Source organism: Falco punctatus (genome assembly GCF_963210335.1).
Source record: "Falco punctatus genome assembly, chromosome: 15".
NCBI lineage: Eukaryota > Metazoa > Chordata > Aves > Falconiformes > Falconidae > Falco > Falco punctatus.
Window position 1 is genome coordinate 10802169 of NC_137595.1, and position 25755 is coordinate 10827923.

Consider the following 25755-nt stretch of genomic DNA (forward strand, 5'->3'; position numbering starts at 1 on the left):
TTATATGAACAGAGAACTCTTGTCCTTACTGGTGAGGTCAAACAGTGAAGAGCTGAGTACTGAAGACCAGTCATGTCAATGAAGTGTCTGTGTCTTCCCATCGGTGTTTTATATGTTATCCTGAGAAAGATCCAAGGACTTCTCCAAAAATTTTGCAGATAGTAATGAACGAAGCAACAACCACAAAAGAAAATACACCCTGTGAAGAAAATATGTCTCTGAAATAAAATAATTCTGTCGGTAAAGCTGACCATCAGCTGAGAATAAATCAAACTGTGGTATGTTGGCTGCTAAAGTACTGATGGTAACAGAAAGAGCACAATTGAAGAACTAGTAATTAGAGGTCTAACGCCTGGAACATCACTCCTCTGATTTAGCTGCTCAGTGTTCTGGATAATATATTCTACTTGCTAATAGAGATATTTTTAAATGCAACTTCAAACCTAGCATTTAAAAAAAATCAAATGTATTTTTCTACTTGCTTCATACAGTTCAGATCTCGTAACAGATTTAAAGGAATACCAGAGAAGTTTTCATAAAACAAATGATCTGGAAATAAAGAATGAAGCCCAAAGTAGTCATGGAGATGCAGACAGCAAAATCCCTCCAAATCCCCCACATACGTCCTCCGAAAACCCTGGCTGCTGTAATACAGCTCAATATCACACCATAGCAAAGTCCACATCTTGGTAACCCTCCCAGCCTCCCATGCGCTGTATGTGAAGCCCTGCTTCTCCAAACCACTGATCAAGAAGAGCAGCTACACAGCTTGGGGCCAGCCTGTGCTGCCGGTCACCTGGCCACCGTGTGCATGCTGGTGGTGCTCCTGGGCTGCCCTGCCATGCATCAGGCAGACACCTGTGACCTCTCTGGAGGTGAGGGATACTGTTTGGGGTCTGTCCCTTCCCCATGCAGCCATGATTTTCACAAATTTTTTTACAACATCACACTTCCAGATGTGTCGGCTTCTGTTACAACCAGTCAGTTTGAAAGCTAGAGGTATCTGCCAGGCAGCACGATCACGTAAGGGCTCATAACCAAACACAAGAACTTCTCCCTTCACCTCGCCACACTGCAATCACCTCCTCGAGGAGCCTCCAAGGGAGGGAAACACAAGCTCCTCCTCAGTCAGGTGCAAGGAGCCCCGCAGATGAACTGCAGGACTGGCTCAGGAACAGCACGGAGCTTGTCGTGGCTGTTTGTGCTCAGCAAAGCAATGCCAGGCGAGGAGAGGGCAGCGCGTTTGGCGACAGGCAGTTTCACAAGAAAATTTGCCATCTTGTAAAATTATCCTGTCCTCACCCACATGGTTTTAGGCATTATATCCCCCACTGGGCTGTGCTTAAACACATTCACAGCATCAGGCATGCGTGATACTGATTGCTGCTGGCAGGATATATTAGGGTTATTATATTCTCACCCTGTTTCTTATATTATTCTCTAAACATCTGCTATTTGCCACTGTTGGAGGCAGGATACCAGGCTGTCAGTAACTGTTATGTCAAAGAAACAAATGGCCTGTTCAAGAAAAACCTGTGAAAAAAAATGAAGATGACAAAAAGAGAGAAAAAAGTAATCAAGGTGGAATCATAGAGACCCAGAGATAAGGACAAGGGGTGTCAAATACATAAGAAATACCAGGGTGAGTACTGAGGGGTGGGAAACAGAAAGCAACACCACAACAATCCGAGAAGGAAAGGTTTTACTCCATATTCCTGCTGGAAGGAAAGTACCTCAAGGGAGAAGCAATGGAAAAAAGATGATCAAGCTAAAGAAAAGACCTGGATGCCAGCAGTGTGAGGTGAGGAGTTGAAGAGTCGAGTTTTTGATGGACCACAAAGGGCTGTATTACTCCAGCAACTGTAAGTGATCAAGGTGGCTGTCTAGCCTAAACATGAGCCCCAGAGCAACATCACAGGAAAATTAATTGCTAGAGGACTGAACTCCTAGGGAATTAAAAGTAAGTAAATTGAGCACCAGCAGGAAACCCCAAAATTACAAAAAGTATGGGGAAATAGAAAAGTGCTCAAACACCAGATTTGTAATTTGCTTTATCTTTGTCATGGGTGATTTTATGAATACCACAACAGCAACAGAAATCTGTTCAGTCTCTTGCAGAAAGTATCATCCAATGGCCATCAGGAAGTGGAAAGCAGTAGAGGGTTGCAACTGCAAGGAGCTCTGTATCTGCATATGATGTGAACTTCAGTCAGTCCTCTTGGATAATCCTGAAATGATTTTTAATACGCTTAATAAAGCAGGTTGAGGGGCAAAAAAAATAGCAGCTGTGCCAGTGTTACAGGCTTGTTTTTTGCAAACAACTCAGCAACACACCACATACTGACTGTGAGAATACCATTACATGACATTACTGCAGAACACTTCAAAAATCACCGATAATCAACAAGATGTAATTCTAATGAAGAAACATCAGTGAATGGAAATGCTTTTAACTGGGACTACAGAGACAAGTTCTCAGCTCAGTGCAGCTTAGAACTGGCTTAAGTGACAAATATTGCCAAACTCAGATGACTACAGCCAAACAACTCAGTCCCCCTCATATGCCCATCCCTGTCAAAGATCAGAGACTGTTACAAAGGAAAACACAAGTCTTTCTACTTGTGTAGGATCAAAGAATGCTGAATGATCTACCCCACTTACAGAGGGGTGAACTGTATGTTGGAAATCAGAGACTTAAAAATATATATGGGACTCAGGGCAGATAAATGGAACATGAGGTCCCAGGGCCATGCTGAAACTACAGGATCTAATGACACACTTGGATGTTTGAAGAGAAGCAAATCTGACGAAGGTTAAAAAAATGATATTCTGTATACAGTGCTATTGAGAATATTAGTAGAATGGGGTGTTCTGCTGTACCAGAATAGCTACCTCTGCTGTTCACAGCCCCAAAAAATGCTGAAAAACTGGGAGAGAAATGCATACAGTTTGAGGGCCTGAAAACAGATTGTGTGGAAAGAGTTTAAATGATATGATCACTTTAGCAAAAAGAAGGCTGAACAATGATTTGTCCACATCATGGGAAATTATTTCCATTATTAGCAGGTCCCTTAACTAAGCAGACAAAGGAAGAAGCAGATTCAACATATGGAACAAGGAAATAAACTCAAATTGGATATTTTATTTTTTTTAAAATCACGGGAAATGATTATTCACCGAAACAACTACCCTTAGGAACCTTTAAGTCCCAGTTATCTGCATTTGTTAAAAAAGGCTGAATATGCTTCTGAAAGGCAACGAGAAATTGCTGGATGAGATTTTCTGTAGCCTGTGTTAGGACATCAAAAAGCATGATCCTAAAAATCATGTATGTCTTACAGAGCCAAGGACTGCTAGAGAATACTTGCCGTATTCACACCACAATGCTCCGATTTACATGCTTACAAGAGGCTTTCCATTTGCAAACAATTTTAGAAAACAGAGGTGGTGATGTTAAAACAGGTAAGTTATCAAGACAAGAGATCTTGTTATAGATATATTCACATTCATTCCAGCATTCAACTATGATTTTATTGTCATAAGCCAAGCACATAATACTGGGTACCATAAAATCTAAAAATACAGGCTTTTTCAAATAGACCATATATTAAAGTTAAGCAGTAACTGTAAGAGCTTCAGTAGACCTACAATAGCCCCCATTAGAACCATTAAATTTATAATCTTTCAGATAACAATGTCCACAATAACTGTTTGCAAACCATTATATACATTAAACTATGGATAATTAATATGCTTATGCAATATTTTTTATTTTTTCTTTTGCAAGCAATAGCTGTTACAAAATCATACTTGTCTGCCCAGAGCTTCCTGGATGTTGCACACGCTGAAAAAGAATGGAGTTAGGCATTCATGGTCAAATGCTGCAAGTTTTGGCATGAAAACACACTCCTGAATTCCACATTTTGGCTGAAACAAGCCTGCTGGGTAAATCCCAAATATAAAATGTTTTATGGGAGAAATCTCACACTACCAGTCTTTCTCTGCAACAGTAACTCCCTGCGTACAAGCAAGGTGGTGGGGAAGCGGGCAGGAGCAGGAGATCTGCAAAACCCCGTGACACAAACAAGTATCATCCACATCAGTCTCTAAACTGGCATGGATTTTCCCACTTCAGTTTCACCATAAAGCCTGAAACATACAAGTCTAGAAGATGTTGTTGCTCTTTAACAGGGGGCAAAATGCATGACCTGTAGTAGTGATCAAAGAGAATGTATTTACAATCAAGTAGTAATATCAGGTCCCATGAACAGATACTAAGGGATACCTGCTACTGGGATGCTCAGTGGCAAACAGCAGCACATACTTCACAGCCACATTCGATAATTCCTATTGCAGAGTTAAACCTGCAGGGTCAAATCCCCCACCATGCCTTTCATTTCCACCAAACCCCTCAAAGGAGCCTGGAGCAGCCCAGGTGGAGCTGAGCAATTTTCTGGATAAGGACTGAAACCAGCCACCATTGCTTGGTGGGGTTCATCTCACCTGGTGCTGCAGCCATCCTCGCAAGCCTCTTAGGCAGGTTCCATCTGCATCGCTAGAGAGACTAGACTGGGCATTTCTAGCCTGCGATTCATTATTATTGTAGAGTCCTAAAATAAGCAGGGGTAATGGCTCCCTCAGCACACCTCTTTCCTCTGCTGTGAAGGAAGTCTAAACAATGAACTCCAGTGCAGATGTTTACAGCATCAGATTAACGCCTTTCTGTCAGTCAGTGCTGTGTAATTACATCCATAATGACCAGTGAGATCTTCCTTAATGTCACCACCTCAGAAATAAAACTGGGACAGAGCAGGGAGACCAACCTTGCCACTGCTTGATATGGAACCAAAATTAATTATTTGCTACCTAATACCTGTGGCAAAAAAAAAAAAAAAAAAAAAAAGACCAAAAGACCAAAATAATGTCTAAAAGGAACCACGTTAACAGAACCTCACAGTATCTGTCCCGCTGCCCAGGAGACTGAAGTGATGATCAACTCGTATCCTGGCTGGAGATCAAACCAGCTTCTGTGCAACCTGAGTTCATGGACTGTGGCCCAAAGGTAGAAAAATTTTGGGTGACAGTAGTGTTACCTGTATCGTGTCCACTACTACATAGCTCACAAATAAAGTGTAATTTTGGTGTGCAACAACTTCCCAGCTCTATCTGCTCCCTTATCCGTTGTGCAGATACCACAGAATTCATACAATGTTAATAGCAAGGGAAAAGTATTTCAGTGATGAAAGAAGTGATGTCATTTTTCTAAGGTTTGTTAACTCATGGCTAGAATGTGCAATTCAACAGCTGAGGAACGCATCATTTGCATTTGTGCTGCACTACGCAGAAGTGCTCACATTACGATGCATGCCATGTGAACAAAGGTAGCAAGATCCTTGGACACATGCCACTACAGCTCTGTAGTAAAATTACAGTCTCTTGAACATTTTATGGTCTCCGATGATTACAGAATTTGCATTGGTCTGATGGTTCAAATTAATCTGATTTTCAGAAATTACAGTGTTTAATTAGGATTAGTAATAAAAATTATAGCATTCAAAAGAAAAAGTACTATGACAGCATCTGTCCTGAAACAGGGTGGTGGGGGGAGGAAATCAGTCAGGGTTTAAAAAAAAATAGTTAAAAGTTACTAACAACCAAAGAAAATAACTTTCTGGAATAATAAACAATAGGGAGCAGCTGCTTCTTACCTTTGGGTAGAAAGTCACTTGATGCTTTTACACCACAAAACACTTTTACTTTGATGTGGTGTAAAACCCTCTCTACAACACAGGTCCCTTTCGATGCATTTTCTAAATGACTAAATCCTAGCACTCCGTTTTGACTTTTATTGCTTTTCAGACTGGTGAGAGCCATATAATAATTCATCATTAAAGTAATCCTTAAGCAGCTTTGTTCCTATTTGTTGCTATATATATTAAATAGAAATCGCTCTCTGAATTCACCTCTGAAGTCAGTCTTGAGTTTTCATCTAACAAGAATGGTATCTCCAGTCATCATCTGAATGCAGCAAAGTGAGAAAACCTTTTGCATAATATAAATATCTGCATTCACTAAGAGGAGGCTGATGCCACCACCTACTGTGAATGCATTTTGTAAGTGGTACAATGCCAGATAGATTTCAAATGCGGTAGCACAGTTTCTTAAAGATACTCCAGGCACTATCAGAAAGGCATTTTTTTCTCCAACTCAACAGTTTCTGGATGACAGGCTTTGGTCACCTTTAGCTGGTTTACAAGCAGTGTCCAAATCCTAAAAATGCAACAACAGTCACTGAAAGAGTGCAAGCACCTAATGACTGATCTTCATTTACCTCCCTACAAAAACCAGGGGAATCACTCCCTAGCAAACAGTTCTTGAAGATTTAATTTATTCCCATTGCACTTGTCTGTTGTCCATTCCCTGCACCACTTGTGACCGCCAAGCAGCACACGACTGGCCAGCCGTCCCAGCGTGGCTTGCCAGGCATGGGACCTGATGTATAAGGCAAACCCCACAGGGATCCCAGCGTTGCTGCTGCCAGGCCACTGCTGGACCCATATGAATGTCAGGCTTTTCTCTATCTTGCAGCAAAGCACCCGTGGAACATGCCGAGGAGGGCCCTCCCCTTGCTCTGCAAGATGGACATTTACGTGACTGTCAGGCAAAGGAAGGTATCAGTACAGCATGTGTGACATGCAATGCTGACCAGCCCCCATTTAATGAATTACAATTTTCAAAGTTACCGTTAATAACTCTAGTAAATAGCTCTCAACTTCCACACTGTTAGAGCTTAATGCAAAACTTTATTACTGAGCAGAAAGGTTGCTCAGAAATAATCAGTAGTTCAAATGTACTGGTTTGATTTCCTGAGTGGATGGGAGCACGGCTGTAAGGCACGTATTCCTGACCACTCTTGCAGACAACATCACATGTGAATATGCTCCCACATTTTCTATTTTCACAAAAGTACTTTCTGAAAAATGCACTTGCTGGAATAGGGGCACAAAGACAACCAAAACAGTTGCCACCAAATTAATTTTGAATTTTGAAATTGTGCTTGTGAGAAGCATTTTACTTTAATTCAGCCAGTTCTAATGACCATTCTGCCTCTGTGCAAATAGCAGTAAATGGGATGATTAACATATAATTTTTCTAGTGTTTTCTGCACAGGCAATTAGATTATTTAACACTCACTGCCTTTTATAAGTGCTCTTCTAGAGAGAAGTCATTCAGGTGACCTTATACCAGTATAACACCAGTGGGACTCCACTGGGTGTTCGTACATTTGTATTTTCACCTCTCTGAATGAAGCCAGAAGATTTTTCTCCTCTTTTGTGGGAGAAACAAGAGTTGCTACAGAGCACTGCTGCCCAGCTCTACCTAGTGTGTGAGTAAGAAGGGATTCTCTTTCCCAGGACAGAGAGGAGCAGCTATTCCCCAGGCATCGTCGCAGCCTCCATCCCCAGCAGGGTTGTGGCTTCTTGATTCGCACACAGCAACAAATCTACCAGACCCACTTTTGTTCCTCCACTTCCAACACAGAGGTCCTGCAGACCAGCAGAGGTCTTCCCTACAGGATCCCAAAGGAGGATGCACAAGTGTCCTGTTCTTGCAAAAAAAGGATACATTCTTGCCTGCATTTGGGCCCAAATTACAGCTAAAAAGGGGGATCCTTCATCCAGCTTTCCCTACGAGGTATGTCAGTGCTGAGTCAAGCATAGCGGAACAGCCCTGGGGAAGTTGAGGAGGCAAGAAGAAATGCTCTGACCAAACCACTCTGGTTGCGATACGTTCCAGTCAGGAAGCCCTGACTAAAGAAAACAAAAGTGACTAAAAAGATTTGCAGTGCAGATGACGGTCCTGCTCTTTTTTCTCAAGAGTGCAGCTATGAATGACACATTTGTTCTGCCAGGATGCCACAGAAACACTTCTGTAACTGTTACACAGCAATGGCACCGTTAGCTGTGCTATCTTAATAGATCTGCAATGCCAGAAACATGCACAAACATCCCACGTGATCCAGGCACGCAATCCAGGCAGCACCTACCTATTCTGTACAGCCAGGTTTCCTTGGAAGGATCTGCACTCACATGCTCAGGTGTCAACATGCAAACATACGAGGTCAACCAGGAGAATCAAATCAAGTAGGTATCCAACGCCCAACGCCCTGCTTTTCCAGGGGAAATTCTTTGAAAACTTCCCTTTCAGCTTTACAGAGTAAAGCTCCCACTGGAGGTCTCAAGACAAACCAGAAAGGCATGCCCCGCCAGTGAGAAAGGAACAGCTTTAGCTGCTACTGATGTTGTTAGGGGTTTCCCAGGAAGGCACCTTCCTAAACAAGCCTAAGGAAATGTCATGCCACTGACAGTTTTTGTCTCCCAGGTGTTGGTGCAAAAAATCCTCAAGCAAAGGTTGCAGGTTGTAAAGCCGTTAGCAGAGATGAACAAAACTCCTCTCCAGAGCTGGGAAAGCAAAACACAACCATCACACTCACATAGGCTGCTTCTAAACCCGATTTCCTTCTCTACTTCTAAACACCAAGATCGACCCTTAAGACCTTACAACTCCCTCTTCCTCAGGGAAGAGCATCTCTTTCCTTCCTTTCAGTGTAATTTCACTCCTCCAAAAAACAGCACCTCCCTGTCGACAGCCTTTTCTCTCTCCATGTGGGTGTCCTCTGTCCTCGCCACATCCATGGGAGCAGAATGAAGGGACCTGTAGAGTGCACTGTGTCCCTGTTTCTGAACCGAAGCACAACCCAGCATACTGCAGCCAACTCCTTCGAAAGGTCATATGCCAGGAAGAAGCAAAAGCTCCCAGGTGCATTCCACAGAGACCAAGGTAAGTTCATTCCAATTAAGTGCAACAACTTTATAGCCAGGCATTAAAGGTATCACTGAGGTATCCTTTGCTCTCTCCTCCCTGCTGCACACACAAAACCCACAGACACATATTTCTGTCTGGCATTAGGCTGCAAATTAAACCCTGTTCCCATGGAAAGATTTTTTTAAAAATTTTATAGCCCAGGATGAGGACTGTATCCCCCCAACAGAGATCATGGCATATTGCACAGGCAGCAGCACCTACCTCAGTGAGCCGACAGAGCCAGCGAGTCAACATAATTCCTCCTGGATGGAGACATTTACCCCAGCTCAGACAGCCGGGGCTCTGCTGCCATGCCCGGTGCATCGGACACACCAAGAAAGCATCTTCTGTGAGCAGCACGGCTTCTCTCACACACCGAACTGCAGCAGCGGCAGCCTGGGAGAGCAGCAGCAGTTGAATTGCTGCACATGTATCTCTGCAGATTATTTCCTGCTCGAACACTTGGCGTAAAGGCAGATGCTCTTAACCCTCTGGAGGCCTATGCCTCTGTCCCCCCTCGGCATGGGTGAGCAAGCAATTCCAAACATTCTGCGGTGAGGCCAGAGAGGATTAACTGGAGACACACAGGGCATCCTCCAAGAAGTAGTCCCAACCTCGAGTTAGTTGCAGTCACTTTGCACTCGAGGAGCCAGGCATTCTCACAGCAGCCCACGGCAGCCCCAGCCAGGCACCACGCGGCTCCCACTGCATCACCCACCCCCAAGCACCGGCAAAGCACCGCTCATAGCTAACGCAGGAGCCCCTGCGAGGGCCCGCTGGGGTGGGCAGCCAGCGCTGGACCTGCAGCTGGAGGCCACAGCCACACAGGCGAGGAGGTGAGGGGCACTGGTGACGTGGTGAGCCCAGCAGTGTCACCAAAACTCAGGCACACAGGGATCCTGCTTCTGGCACAAAGCTCTCCAGCCCCAGGCGCTGCCCATCACCTGCAGGCACCCACGCTGTGGCTGAGCACACACCGTCTGGATGGGACTCAGCCAGCGAGCTTCAGCGCTGCTCCCTCTCACAGCCTGCGAATGTGACTGGAAAGCATGGCTGAAAAACATGCTACAATTAACAGGAGGGAGGGAGATACTATTGCTCTCCTGCTAGTCTTAAAGGCACATTGCTCACATGTGCCTGTTGGAGAGGCAAACACCCACAGCTCCAGCCTCAGCACCTCACCCATCTGCAGGCAGCCAAGAAGCCCGGGCAGGAGCACTGCCCAAGGCAGGGGAAGGAGAGCACCCCAGAAGCCAGGAAGGGAAGGGGCAGCTAGCAGAAAAGCCCCTAAATCAGGGACTGCGAGTGAGACCTCCTGCATCTCCACCACTGTCCCAGGAGCCAAGTCATGTCCCTGTCACCCAGCTGAAATGCTCACCCTATCACCGGCCCCTCTGCCAGCATCCCAGTCAGATGTGGGGCAGCTTGGCCGCTCCCTCGCCATATCCCACACACGGCCCCAGCCATCATCCCCAGCAGGCAAGGAGGGCCTGGCACCCCTCTTCTGGGCTTGGCAGGAGAGCCGGTTAGTGGCACTGCTCCCGCCAGAGGTGCAGGTTTGCACCCCAACGTTACTCAGAAAAGATATGCCTTCTGCAACTCTTCTCAAAGCCAGGAGCTGCGAGACACTGGAATCCAATGTGCCACACATGCTAAAGCTGTGATGAGTTCAGGAGTTCTCAGACTGACTGTAGCATCTGGTGCCACAGTCACCTCCCTCCTGCCACAGAGCTGCAGCCAGCGGGCTGTGCACCAGCTGAAAGCCACATGCTCTCTCTCTGTTTCTCCCAATACCCTCTTCTGCGTGCCTTGGGATACTCTGGCTTGTCCTTCCGTATGTCAGAGCTCAGATTCAACAGGAACAATGCCGGTAACTTCAGCCCACATTAAGCTTTTCCCTCCCCTGCTCCCCCCAACACCCTCTAGAAGCCTGTAAAACAGGGAACTTACCCTGCTAAAAACCTCTGCTTTTTTCTCGGTAGTGGTTGTTGCCGTACACAACATGCTTTTCTGAGCAGGATGGAATCATATGAAGCCCTGGCCCTTGTTAAACCACTTTGCATCATGTTAACACCTTGGATTCTCCAAGCCCATGGGAGGCACCAAAATTAACCTGATCAATACCTGCCTCCATCGCTGTGAGGAAAGCTATTAGCAGCGTGGACATTTTAGCCTGAGCACACAAAGACAAAATGAATTACTATGGTGAAGAAGCTGTAAGATAAGCATAGTTTAACTTCAAGGCTTGTCTGAAAAATAGCCTGAAAGAAAAGGGACAGGCTTTATACCATTAACACAGAACCACTGAAGAGTTACTGCTGATGCAGTGCTAGTACAGAGGGGCTATTAAGACTTGATCACCTGATGAGACAAGTGCAATGCAAATTTCTCTGCTTCCAGGCCATGGAGCTTCATGCAAAAATACCACAGTGATTTAGTTTAAATTTGTCTTTATTAAGCACTGCACATCTTAAATAAAACCTTTCTGCCACCAGACCTACAAAATGTGTATAAGTAGTAATCAAAATGCTAGCAGAGGCTTTATACTCCTGAAGTTTTTCCCCCGAGTATCAAAGACCAAATCTGTTCTACAGAGCATAGCTGAGGATTTCTCAAGTATAATGCTTCATGAACTCATCTGATTAGTAAGCAAATGCAGCATAGTGACTACCATAACGTCGCTACAAGTACCTGTCCTGAAGTGTGGCAGTCCCCTGCAACATACTGAATAGAAATATTCTACCCACAGGTAAAGTGCAGGACCTGAATGGTCAATCAAGATTAAATTAAGTGGAAAGTGCTGCCTATTAAATTAAGATCAAATGCTGATTTGAGTTATTCCACTGTGTGCAATAGAGTAGTTTGGTGTGAAAAACCCAGGCTGGTAGGGTCACAACTTACTGTCAGCAACCAGATCTGCCACTGAGAATTCTGCACATGTGTGTGAGGGTGGAAGTGGGCCACGCTTAGCTGCAGCAAATACATCATGTCGTTGACTCAGGGCAATATGAGACTTTGTTTTTAAAAAGATTTTTGAGTGTAAGGAAGACATCATGTCATGAGGTGTCATACTATAGAAAGCTGAATCATTAAAGACATCTACAAAAAACTGCAAGACCCAAAACTTATGTTGCAATTATACTAAATTTTGTCCATTTTTTAAGGGAATCCACTGTTACCAATTTGTACGTAATCATAATTTGTAACAGGAAGGTAAACAATTCATACATCTATTGCCAGCACATCCTTCAGGTCATGTGTAAGAAAATCCTTAGAAGGAAAAGGCTTCTGTGCTGAAAATCAATGTCAGCACAATCATTTCAGACCTTCAGAGTGTGATGGGGGTTGGCTGAAGTTTTATTTCTGCACTTCATGCACTGAAGCAACTGCATAGGGCCACCATATATACTGCCATGGGCAAGCACCTGAACTCCTGCGTATGCAACAGCAACACTGCAAGGAGCCAGAATACCCTGTGTAAGCAGCAGGTGGGAAGATTGTCCCTCCTGAGCCTTGCATCCACTTTTGAAACGTGCAGTAAGAGTCATACCCAGTTTAGTGAATAGGTCCTGTATAGACCGTGAACTGAAAATTTCTTCCAAAAAAAAAATTTGCCAAATAGTGGTAACTTCTCTTACAAGGATATTTCACCACATGCCCCAAAACTGTAAAGAGTACTGCCCAATTCTCTACTCCCCACAAGCTCTTAGGCACAAATAAATTAAGGAGATGATTGGGGGATTCGCCAAGCCTTTCACCCCAGGGTTTTCTGCGCTTACTCTTCTCCAGGGTGCCTAACAGAGCAGCTCCCAAACAATTTGTACCACCAACTGCTCTTCAGCTTTTCTCATCCACCCCACTAGTAACCAGCTACTGAGCACTTGCCATAACCCCATAGATGTCTACAGTTAGGAAACACCAGACTGATAGCAAGGGGATTCCAGCCAGAAGAGAGGGCTGGAGAAGGGGTTCAGGTGCAATAGCAGACAACAGGGCACGGAGGCAGAGAAGTAACGGCACTGAGTCTTAATGTACAGCTTTCTCGGAAACTAACTCCCAGCAAAGCTCACAAAAGGAGCAACTAAAGCATAGGCAGGTTTGAACACTTGCACACATTAGCATGGTGCACCGACAATCCTGAAGCATGCTTACGCTGGGGCAACTTCAGAATTTCAAAAAAGGCACTAGCATCCAAGCCCCATTGTCATGCTACAGCATCTCACTGGGAAGCATCCCAGGGCCAGTCTGCAGTGTTTAGCCAAAGAGACACACACAGATCAGAATGGGAGTTTACTGGAGTAAAAAGCTAGGGACATAAGAGACCTAAATGCCCTTTCAAACACCATATTTGCAAAACAAAAAACACCCTTGTCACCTGGACTGTTTAGAAGCAGATATAACTGTTTATGTATCTTTAAAATCTCAGCATGTTTTTAATCAGTTTTTAGGTTGTGTTTGAAAATATTCTGTTGTATTGAGAAATTAGAATTTCACAGCCCTCCTTATATTTGTGATTTAGAAATTAAAGCATTTGCACTGTGAGAAGAGTTTGCAGAATTCCATGAGTATGTTGGCACAGAGTCAAAAGAGCATGTTTGAACAATCCAGGGCTTAGAATGTCCTCCCAACTGCCTTTAGCAAGCTTCCTAGTTTCACCTTTATTGAGGCTTTCTTCTTGAACTATTTTTGAGAAGTCAGTCTTTATTTCTCTGAAATTTTCAAATGTATTTGAAAAACGAAACACTGAAATAGGACCACAGGAATAATTCACCAAACAATCATCTTCTATATACCGAACACTCTGTGCAGTCACGAGACATCTGGACTGAACCCTATAGCCACAACCAGCTATGGCATCTACAAGTACAAATGAATCTATCTCGAAATGGAGTTTGCAAAAAAGAAAAGGCATCATTCAGCAGCTGAGGGCCATGGTTCTGACTGGTGGTGCTTCTTCTGGTTCAATGACAAAACAAAAGTAACGACTACGAATAAAAAACCCAAAACATACCAAATGGAAAACAGGCTGTAACAACGTGTGGCAAGACTGACCACCTGAGAATTGAAAGATGAATTCTCGTGAGTCAGGTGCAGCAAGAACAATTAAATATTGATATAAACTCCAAACTCCAAGCAGTAGATCATCTGTTTCTGGGTGCAGGCAAACTGCAGCTGGAAATATTTTAAGAAAATAAGCATAGGTAATAGCTTTTCTGTAGGGATAACTAGGTTAAATTGAGCTGTGTTATAAAGGAGTGAGACTGAATTATTTAAACCCTTTCTGGCCATATGTGCTGTGAATGGCTGATAAGTCATAGAAAGAACATGCTACTTTTAGATCTGACTTTCGTGGTCCAGGGCCTTTATCTCTCCTGCTGAGCAAGCAGGAAAATAATGCCCATTGCTACCGGGAAGCTGGGAAACATGGGTTCTGTCCCTACCTCTGGTGCTGTGGAAAATGGTGATGCCACATAGACCCTGTCAGCATCTGTCTGTAACATCACAGACTCCAAAACCAGAAAGGTCTGTCTAGGCAACCATGATGACCAAGGTCTGTGGTCATCTAGGAGATACAAATAACTGGAAACGTTGTGAACGCAGCTCTTGAAGAAACGTTGTAGTTGGTGTCGAATGATGAGCTCATGTGCCACCAGCGGTGATCACAGCTGCACAAGGCTCGGGACTCAGAAAGCACCTAGTGGCACAGAGAGCTGCATCAAAGCCATTGGAGGCCTTCTGGCACCCTTCCCCACCTCACGTTCTTTCCAGGGATTTTCTTCCTAATGAAATTCTTCCATTCAATAGTTTCATAAAACTTTACATTCAAGTTCAATTTTCTATTTATACCTGTTTTACTCATTTACGGTTTTGGAAGAATTGTGGCCCATACATTTGCCAAAATTTGATAAATCTGATTTCAGTTCAAATTTTCGCACTGAGCAACATGGAATGGACCTGTCCAGTCCCCCTTCAGACCACTAGCTTCACTCCTCCACCTTCCTCTTCCATCTCTGGAAACCATCTCTCTGATGGAGACAGCACAATCTCTACCTTTCCTTTGCCTCACTACCCTGCCCTGCCCTGCTGCTCCCAGATGCAGCATCCCTTCCCTGGGAATCCACTGCCCTAAATACCAATTACAAGACCTCTCCATATGCAAGCTCTCACATATTGGCATTAAGGACCTCGTGAAAATTAAACCAATATTAGCACCAGAAAGACAATAAGTGACCATAGAGGCAGTGAGCCTTTTCTTCACACAAAACTACACTAGGAACCTGCATGCTGGGGTGTCCCTCTGCTTCTCAGCTACAGCATGAGCCCATCCATATTCCAGGGCAGCGCCTGGTGGAATCAGAGCACAAAGGGGTTGGTTATTTAAACCTGGACTCATCAGCAAGGTCCAGAAACCCCAGTGGAGAAAGTGAGAGGAGCAAGATATCACAGCTGACAAACCACAGCTCCTCCTGCACCTCCTGGGGCTGAGGAGACAGTTTCTCCTACAGTAGCTGTCAAAACCTTGTTCTGAACTGCCTTGGCAAGCTTTGCCTCAGCCTTGTCCTCACTTGGACAGCTCTGCGCACTCCCCATTTTCCCTGGGAGTTTCAAGGGTTTGCGTGCACCCAAGAGCCCTCCTGGAGCACAGGGAGCAGGACATAGTCCCCTTCTGCACCTATGATACATTGGGAGGCATCCTGTCCTCTCCTCCACAGCCCTTTCATACTCTCTTAGCCAGTGGCTACCAGTGAGAGCAAAGAAGCCCAATGGTCAGCACATTCACACAGCACACGGTGTCCTGATCTCTGCTGTTCAAGCAGACAAGCACCTTGCATAAGGCTGGGGATGCCCATGGGTGCCGCAGCTGCTGCTCCAGCCATGGGCTGAGGTGGAGGGTCCAGCACTTTCCAGCTGGCCAGAGCAGCAGACTTTTTCTCCCAGTCCCTTTGCATTCACCAGTGCATTGTGATTGCTCAGGCTGGATATTAACCCAAGAGCATTAAAAAGGTTTATCTGAACAGGGGCTAGAAGGAAAATGACTAAGAAGTTTGGCAGGTGGGGTGAAACCTATCATTAATTTTAGCAGCAAATTATCTAAAAATATATACACATGTTGTCCTTTTACAGAGGGACTGGGTTTCTCTGTTGCTGCTTTAAAAATGTCATGCTAGCTCCACCTAGCACATTGAATGCTTATACTAGCACTGGTGAATCATTCAGGATTAAGTATGGTCACTCCTGTTCAGTTTGGTCAACTGGTTATTTTTTGCAATTCAGACTAATGCTTCCATTTAATTCCTTTCACAGTCTCCCATGGGAAAAGTATGGCCTTCAGCTAATCTTTTAAGGGTACATTTACTAAGTACGCAAAACATTTCACAAATAATTGAGGGGGAAGGCAACACTTTGTTATGCACCACATATATTTTAAAAGCCTGACAGAGTCCTTCAGATTTATCATGCTACCAGAACCCAGATGGATGTTTAATACAAGTACGATTTTAAAGGTCAATGCAGAAATCCAACTGATTGATCCAAAATTGCCTGGACAATAGAAGTGCTCAGGCCACCCCTTGCAAATGCTGCCTAATGATTCGTAACTTGCAAGCTCTGCTGGTCCCAACTGGATCTATATTATCCCATTAAAAGTTTCTGCTCAGTACAACTACTAAAACAGGATTTCTGGAATACTAATTCCAAAGGAAAGGCCATCATACATAATACTACTACTACAGCCGACCTAATTTTTTGTGGTTGGCTCTGCACTAAATTTAACAAAAGAAGTTGGCAACCAAACCCAATATTTTTGACACCAGAAAAAAATTAAAAAGGGATTTTGGGGGGAAGGGATGAGCATTGAGATAAGCTATGCACTTACCTACAGAAATCCAGGAGGGATTACTGTGGAGTCTAACAGGGTAACTTCCCTTCTAACAGGGCTAATGAGGGGTAGCACTGCTGTTAATTGCCTTTAAAGTAAGGAAGGGAGCCTCCCCCACACCACAAATTTTCTGTGCACTCTGCTTAATCGTTCAGATGGAACAGAATCTTTCTGAGGATCCAAAAGTGAGTAAGCAAAAGATAAATAATTCAGAGCATATTTCCCAATGTCTTTGCACAAGTTTCAGAGAAAACTTCATTGCCATTCAAATGGCTGGTCCTACAGGTCAGACAGACCATGATGTCTAGGAAATATTCTTTTTTGGCTTCTCTTTGAGTAAGTCAGAAAAGGCTAGGAAGATTTAAGGGCATCATATGAAGTTTCCCTCATTTGCACAGTCCTGTGGGCTTGGAGTTTTGTCATTCAGGTGGTTTGTGGTTCAGGTGCATGGGCTTATCTCATCAGAAGTATCATTCCACTTTTTCTGCATCAGGTGACAAATATACTCACAGATGTGGCATTTCAGATGGGACGGGCGTGGCCCTGTACAAGGGGTAGAACAGGGCCATCCAGAGAACAAACTGAGTCTTGCCAAACACATGCAAACCTCGATCAGTACTAAGTTGAAGCACTTCTGCTTAGAGACCACATTGAGGACCTAGGAGTACGTAACAGTGGGAAACCCACAGACAAGGGGAGAGTGATGGGCAGAAGTTACTTGGATTTGCAGAAAATGGGTTAAAACAGATGACTCCGTAGCATTTTTCAATTTCAACAGCCACAGAGAGACACAGCATAGCAACAAAGACGTGGCAGGAACATAACAAAAGCCATCGCACATCCTCAGTATAGTATATTACCCACAGAAAACAGGCTCCTCTGTACATACATTATTAGCAATCCAATTTTTAATAGTTTTGTTTGTAAAAAACTAACCAAATAGGAAAACCATTTTGAGGATTAAAGAAAAAGGGCTGACATAGACCTTTAGGCCTTTTTCAGAGCACTAAATAATACCAAAAAGAGCCAGAGAAACACAGATCAGAACATACTCAACCCACAAAGTTTTAAAAAGCAAGTCCTAGGCCCAAAAGCTGCATTACCTTTCCTATGTGGGAATCCTGCTCCTGTTTTACGAACGCACTATCTCTGTTGCACATGCTTGGAGCAGACCAAGCCCGTATGCTTGGGTGGCTTTGGGCCCACACCGAGACATGTGCCAGTTCCACTAGGGCAAGAGGTGCTAAATGAATCTGCATGCAGATGGGGAGTATGCATAATGAAGTGAGTGCCAGCTTTTTGGCAGGATGCTGCTCGGCTGAGAGGGTGATGCCATGTTGATAGCAGATGCTGCTAACACCTGTTGATGGGTACAGCACTCTCTTTAAAAGCAGTCAACCGTGGGAGGCAGGAAAGCAAGGGGCTTGTAGGCACTCAGCGGACAGAAACAGATAATTGCTTTCCAGGTGCCAGCGGGCAGTAAACAAAGGAAAATGTGTGCTCTAAGGTTATGGAGCCAGGCAAGACATGAGGGAATCTGCAGTGAACAACAGCACCAGTCCTCAAGGAAAAGAAACACCAGTCTGAAGCTGCAGGACCTACAGCAATGGACATCACTGCTTCATGGGCAGCAGCAGCAAAGCAGAAAACAAACCCCATTGAGTATCAAAGGGAGCTGGGTTTAGCACAGAGACTGCTTTGCCTAAGCCACACTGTGGGCTGAAATGAACTATTTGATAAAAAAGAAGGATTAGGGCTGCATAGGCAATAAAAAGGAAGAAAGAACATTTCCCTTTCTAAATAACGCAGCTCGGAGGCTGTATGCAAACTGCTCGAGACTACAGTTTCTACCCAAACATGTTGCCACTGTTCCTGTTCTGGCTACCTCCTATTCACTAATCCTTCAAGCTATTCAGCTGGCCTAGGACAGAAACCTCAGCCTGCTGCACAATTATGTAGTGCTCAGCCAAGAAGTTCACTAGGTGTGGGCCAGTGGACTTGCAGAAAACAAATCTGGAAGGTCACAACACCTTCATCATTCCCTTTGAGAGCATTCTTGATGCATTCCTTTTTCCACAGAATTTTTCTCCTTCAATCACATCCCGAGATAGGGAATGTCCGAGACATCAGTGGTACTTTATTAATACAATATAGCTTAGGAAACATCCACTTAATTACTTGTACATGGGACAAAAAAGGATTTACTTCTGGTATGAAGCAGATGTACTGAACACATGCATTTTTATTTCTTTGTGCCAAAGTCTCCAAGAACGTAACAGTCATACCTGGCCAAGCCAAAAGGTTGCCTAGGTTAGGCAGATGTCAAGGACAGGGCATAGGGCAGGGAAAGCAGATGCATCCTCATAATACTCTACTGGCATTCAACCATTTTCAAGCCAGCAGCTTTCTAAGCCAGATATCATTTCTATGTATTTCATAAACCTCATTGGATCTTGTCCCATTCTTTTCTGAATCAATGTAAACCTCTGTGCTCATGACACCTCTTGACAAGGGCTCCCCAGGTTGACTGTCCATTAAATGAAGATCCTCCTCTGCTTACACCAAACCCAGCATTTGATACCTTCACTGTATTGCTCTTGGACCAGCACTGCCTGAGAGAGCACATCATCAATCCCCACCCATCCTACTCACATGATTTTATACTCCTGTCATATCCCTTTGCACAGCATCACTTTTTCCATACTTTGGACTCCAGACCTAGTGAGTGAGATTCATTTGAGATTTAGTGCTGCCTTTTCAATGTCACATTCTTAAATATCCCCTCTGTTCACACTGCCTCATAAACTCAGTCTTTACTACGTTACATTAAAAAGGTCTTATTTGTCTCAGTTTGGTTCAGTCCCAGCCCTTAGATAAAATCTTGAGGTAGGAAGGGAACTGTGGCTTCCATAGAATAAAGCTTTCGTCTCCAGAAATAATACCAAAAAGAAGCTGCAAACCTGGGCTGTGACTACAAAGGACTCTAGCACCAAACAAAAGATGCAGCTGGTCAGCCAACTTTGAATGTTAGGGCAGTCAAGTCTCACTCTGCACCAGACAAAATAAAGCCTGAAACAAATTTGTGTTAGGGCACCCTCATGGTGCATCTCATTTCCTTGATTCCTGCTACGTTCATGTTAGTATACTCTTCCTCCACTAACAATTTCTTTTAAAATCCCACTGCATCAAAGCTGCTGTGATAAAGGGTGTTTTCATTACAGATTCTCAGTTATTACTAAAACTCCCAGATTTTGGATAAACACTTATTTTCTTTTCCTTCAAGATTCTACCAGTGTCCCAGCTAGTTATTATCTTCTGACCAAGTTTCAAAACTCAGTTTGTTTGGCACCACAGAAGCATAAGACCCAAGAAAAACAATCCTCTGGAAATGCTGTCCACTGCTGCTTTTAAATTGGTTTAGTGTTTTCACTGAAACCATCCTGTGGAAAAAAAAATAACAAAAATTAATTCCAGCCCTTGGGGAGAGACTAAACAGAAAAACTTTTAATATGCAAAGTTCAAAAAGCAACAACAGAAAAGAGGATTTTGGAAGGAGCACCTCTGGCTGGCCTGACAATAGCTTTTGTCATTCCCCCAGCTCCAGCAGCGCTATCAGCCAGCTGGTTGCATAATTTAACATATATCATCTTCTGCGTCTTGATCTTATCAGAACACTTTATAGAGGCTAATGGAAATGGTAGAATAGACTTTTTAGAGCTTATATAGTGCTTGTCTTGAACTGCTGAGGTTTACACTGCATCCAGTCAATTCACCTAATCCAATGTACTGAAACCCACTGTCAAATGAAGCACAAAGTAAAAAGCATTTAATTAATGCATGGATGGAATGGAGATCAGCTGACCATGAAAGGCATACTATTCAGTCATTCTTCTTTTAAACTGTTAGGTTTTCTAAAACCCACACAATGATGTATCTAATACTCTTAGAGTTAATATTTTAGAACTCCTTTCTTCCTAGGCTCACTCTTTTTCTAAGGCTTGCAATTGTAAAGACAATAGCATATTTTAGTAGCAAATAATAATGCTAACAAAACACTATCCAATGCATTTTATTGCACAAGTTACTACAGAAAAAGGTTTGCCATAACTAACGAAGAACAGAAAAGTGCCCTTTGCTCGCCTTTGGCTTTTATCAATTAAAGCCAGGCGGGATTTTTTTTTTCTTAAATCTTTGAACTGGCTAGCCAAAAACAGTTAAGAAACTGAAAATAAAGCCATAGCACACAAGCAGTGTTTCCATGACTGCTTTTCTGAATCAAGCACCAGTCTGGCAGTGTAGACATCATGCCCAGAAAGTTGTTTTTCCCAGGGTGAGAACAATCCCTCACACTCTAGCTGTTCTGACCTTGCGATTTTCCCACGCACACAGGCAAGCTGACTGCATAATTTGTAGAACCTCTCAAGTTATGGAGTTGGGTTTTTTTTCCTCCAAAGTTAACCCCTGTAAGAAAAACAGATCAATGTGAATCAGCTGAATCTAGGAAGATGAAGAAAACAGGGCTGTTGCTAAACATAATAAGTCCAAGAAAATTGCACCCACTGTAATAACACATGATAATCACAACTGTGCAGAAGATAATTATTTCCACTAAGATGCAGAAGACTTTTGCAAAGCAGAGATAGATACTTCCACTTGCCATCACCCAGTCTAATATCTGCATTTTTGTTGAGATACTAGACAGGAGCTAAGTAAAAATAACATTATTAACTTCTTGCATTCTTTTTATACAACTTATGTCCATTACTATATCTTGGCCTCCACATATGTCACACACCAATGAAAGGGGAGAGTAATAAAAGTAGAGATACACAGAAAGGATGAAGGACTAATATTCAAGTTCTCCCACAGAAGGGAGACAAACCTCCAAGGAGATGTGGGCAGATTTGTGGTAAGAGGAGAACGGGTACATGAAAAATATCAGCCAACCAAAATAACAGAAAAAAACCAAAAGATACATATGGATGGATGCCCCTGGGAAAATGGCAGGGACCACTCCGCAGGGGTACTGTCTGGGGAACAAGATGTCTCAGGGCTTTTAACTCAGACCATCTAACCATGAGATACCAAAGCCTGTCAACATCCAAAACTAGCACAGTGGTTATAAAGGGAAACAGGAACTAGGACACACTGATAAATGCAGTAAAATCGCCTTGAAAACACAAGAGCTAAGACATTAGCAAGCTAGACAATACTTTTTCCTCTATGCTGTCATGGTTGATTGTTTAAAGCCTGTCAGAAGCTCCTCTGGGAAACCCTTCATAGATATACTGAGAGCAGTGTGAGAGCAGGGAATCAGTCAATATTTAATAACTTTATTACTCAGACAGTACCATATGAAATTAATAGAAAATTACAATGACATTTGGGGAAAAGTGCTTTTCTTTTGCAGTAACAATCAAGTAGTTTGAAGTATTTTGAAAAGGTTTTCTCTTTTTAATATTTAAAAAGAGGCACACACCTGTGCTACAGCTGCAGCAGAATCTTGAGGACACTTCCAACTACCAGAGAGTTTCTAGAAATACTTCTGTTGCCAACGCTGAAAGTTTTCTTTTTTCCCATCTCACATTCTTTTTCAAATCATGAGCAAATATGCAACTGCACTGAAATCATTAGCACCACCCACTGGCAGATCCGCTTGGCACTGCACACTCCCTCTCCCCAAGACAGACAGTCGGAGGCTGTATCTGGACACCCGGCAAGAGGCTTGCAGAGCACCAGCCGCCTTCCACCGCACAAGCTGCACCAAGCTTCTTTCTCAGCAAAGAAAGACAATTTCAGAAAAAGCAGCCCAGGAGCACATTTGGATTTAGCTCCCACCTCACAGTAGTGAAACTACTATTGGAATGCTGCGCACGTATTGCGAAGTTCATGATTTTAAAAGAATGATAGAACATGAAAAAATGCTTAGAAATGGTAAAAAGTATTTGAGAGGTAGAGACCATGCGTCACAGCAGGACACGCTGAGAACTTCTTACAGAAGAACTAATACCAAACAGTGCCTTGTAGAAGTGCATGAACAACCTTCTTAGAAAATATGCATGTGTCTAACTACCGACACAGACAGCTTCTGTAACTCAGTAGGAAAAGCAAAGAAAAAAAAAAAACCACACCCAGTCTCACAAAGTTGAAATTACTGACTCTGGTATTAAACTCTCCTAATCAATACACTCACAGTACACTCAAATATTGTGTGTCTCCTGGAAGGCTGGGAACACTTTTTTCATTGCTCTTCTGTCTTCCTCCAGCCAACATCCTGAAGAAAATAATTATTTTATATCTTCTCTCCTCATGCATCAAGCTCTGAATTGCAATATAAACTTAGCTCTCCCAAAGAGTTGGTAATTCACCTGCTTTTGCTTGTCCCTATCATTCTCCAAGGAGGAAAGCAGAGCAGTGGCACTCTCACAAGTTCATTTGATTGGCAAATGCCTGAGGTTTTCTACTGATCTTTAAATGCACTCTGAATCTAATAAAACCTTCAACACCAGTACTGCAATATTTCATACACGGCAGTTTTATTTAATTTCTTATTTATCTGACTACTGCCAAACAAGGGGATATTCCATAAAAGCTAATACAGCCCTAAACAAGATAGGAACTGTTCTCAAAATACTCTGTGTGTGTATACACATACACACGTGTAAGTCCACATACCCTACTGTTTAATTCTCCATGAGGGTGCTTTTTTTGTTTTAAATATTCTGACTGGAGACATTCTGCTTCAGAAATATCTCTATGAAAATACCCAGGAGAAAATGTGATATATACAATATAATCCCTTTGCTATCTAGATGACCCTGCATAGAAATCGTCTGTTGCATTTAAAAAAATACCAACAGTTCCACACAAAATAAAATATGATTGTTTTTGTACACTGCTTACCATTTCTTAAATTTGCATTTTATACTGTGCATGTAAAAACAACGAGATCATCACAAAGTGGTGTTATACTACTCCTTCAAAAAACCCAAACAAACCGTGCCACCAAAGCATGCCAAGACGTACAGAGAAGCCAGGTATACAGAGGTGAGACACCAAAAGCAATCCTTTTATTCTGTTCTGCTCAGGAAAGGGCTTAACTAGACCACCCGAAGTCCAAGAAGAACCAGGACCAATGGAAAAGAGTTCAGAGAAAATAGCCAGAAAAGTAGAAAAATTAATTTATTAGGGAGACTGGAAAACGGTGGTTGCTGCACTGAGGGAGAAAGTGACTGAGGAGAGGAGGTGCTAAAACAGCCTTGCTTGCTACAGAGCGCACGCAATATTCAGGCTGGAAAGCACTGCTCAGAGGGCCGAGAGCTGCTCCCTGCCCCAGTACACCCCTGTTTTTCCAGAGGTGTTTAACTTGACCTTCACCAATGAAGGCTCTATATTTCCCTGAGCAATAAATTCTGATGCTTTACTACAGATCCTTTAGGAAGCTTCTTCCTAGCATCCAGCCTCAATCTTCCTTGTCACAACTGATGACCTCTCTATAAGGAACACCTCTATAGGTGTTTATATATATCTATATCTATAAGGATCTCCTCTTCAGAGCAGCAGTATTGCCACACCACCCATTTTCAGTTCTTGACGCTCAACAAGCCTGGTTTGTTCAGCTTTCCCTGACAGTCATATTTCCTAGCCATCAGCCAGTTCACATTACCCCTTCCCAGACCCCTTCCAGTTTGCTCCCAATTCTCTTGAAGCACAGTACACACAACTGGAGCATGTCTGTTATCTTCTAGGCTGCTTTTCCATTTGTCCACTGAGCACAGCGTTTTCCTTTTTCAGAGCAGCAAGGCACCTGGGCTCCCATGCAGCCGTGTCCCGCTCTGCTCATCCCACCCCATCTCTGCCACTACTGTCCCCCCAGTGGCTCACCAGCCCGAGTTTGCACAGCTGATGGCTGCTACCCCGCGTAGCGTGTGGCACCCTGCTAAACTGCGTCCCCTGGTCTCAGGTCGTATTTGCAATTTGTCATTATGATTTTGATTTCTGGTTCTATTCTCCAGCATACATACAATCCTTTTCGAACGGCTAACCTCTGCATTTGGAAGAATGTAAGATCAGGTCAGATATTAAGAACATCTTTAAGACTAATTATAATTAAGCACCATTAGGGATCCTGTGGAAACTATGCTGGAGGTCGCTAGGAAAAGGCTAGCAAAATGTTTGTTTGAAAGGATATAGCGACATGTGACTCTGCTCAGAGTGGATAGATGACATGCAGAGAGCCTTTTGGACATACTGCATGGGATATGAAAGCAAGGACTCTTGCTCCATTCACACATTCATTTCACATCTCGTTGCTGTGTGTCAGTGACAACATGCTGTGTCCAGTTGTGACAGCTGTCTCAGCAGCAAATGCTCCAAGCACCAGCAGAGCTTAAAGGAGCTTGTGGGTGGAGTCAGAGTCCTTGCTTTCATGCCCTAAAGGACTCCCAACTTTCTCCAAAAGTGACATCAGTTCCCAAGACGGCAGGGGAGCAAGAAGGCTGGATGCTGTTCCCAGGGTGCACTCAACCATCTCTGCAGATGCAGAGCCCTTGTGCTTCCAAATCATTTGAGCACTTGCTCACTGCTCCTTACCCTGCTCCTGTTCCTCCAGGTCTCAGTCAGAATGTGGCTTCTTTTCCCAGAAATCCCTCATTCCTGCAGATTTAGGGGGGTTGCCTTGATCCCTAATCCCTGCAAATTTATACCTCTCTTCCAAAGGAAGGCTCATGTTTCACTCTTAATCCAAGGCTCCATGTATGATTCACAAAAGCCATACAAAAACTGTTGACCTGCTGGAAGCAATAACCTATTGATTTAACATCTTGTTCGCTACTACCAACTAATAAAAGGATGAAACCAAGCCACTATATCATGACATGTCACCAGCAGCTCAGAATAAATTGGATCCCCTTTTGGCTTAACAGAAGCATGAAGACTCATGCAAACGGCCATTTCATGCTACACAGAATTGCAGACAGTACCTCAAACTACGTCCCTTCATCAGCTTTCAG

General features: G+C 43.5%; 1 protein-coding gene across 2 annotated transcripts in view; it reads right to left on the reverse strand.

Annotated features, from left to right (window-relative positions):
- Positions 1-25755, reverse strand: part of HTR2C (5-hydroxytryptamine receptor 2C) — a 284555-nt gene that overhangs the window by 249793 nt on the left and 9007 nt on the right. Inside the window, exon 1 of one of the 2 annotated variants that reach the window (XM_080365988.1) lies at positions 1-25755. This exon is cut by the window's right edge and continues 9007 nt beyond it. The gene's annotated coding sequence lies outside the window, so the exon portion shown is untranslated. The other variant, XM_080365987.1, reaches the window with a different exon arrangement.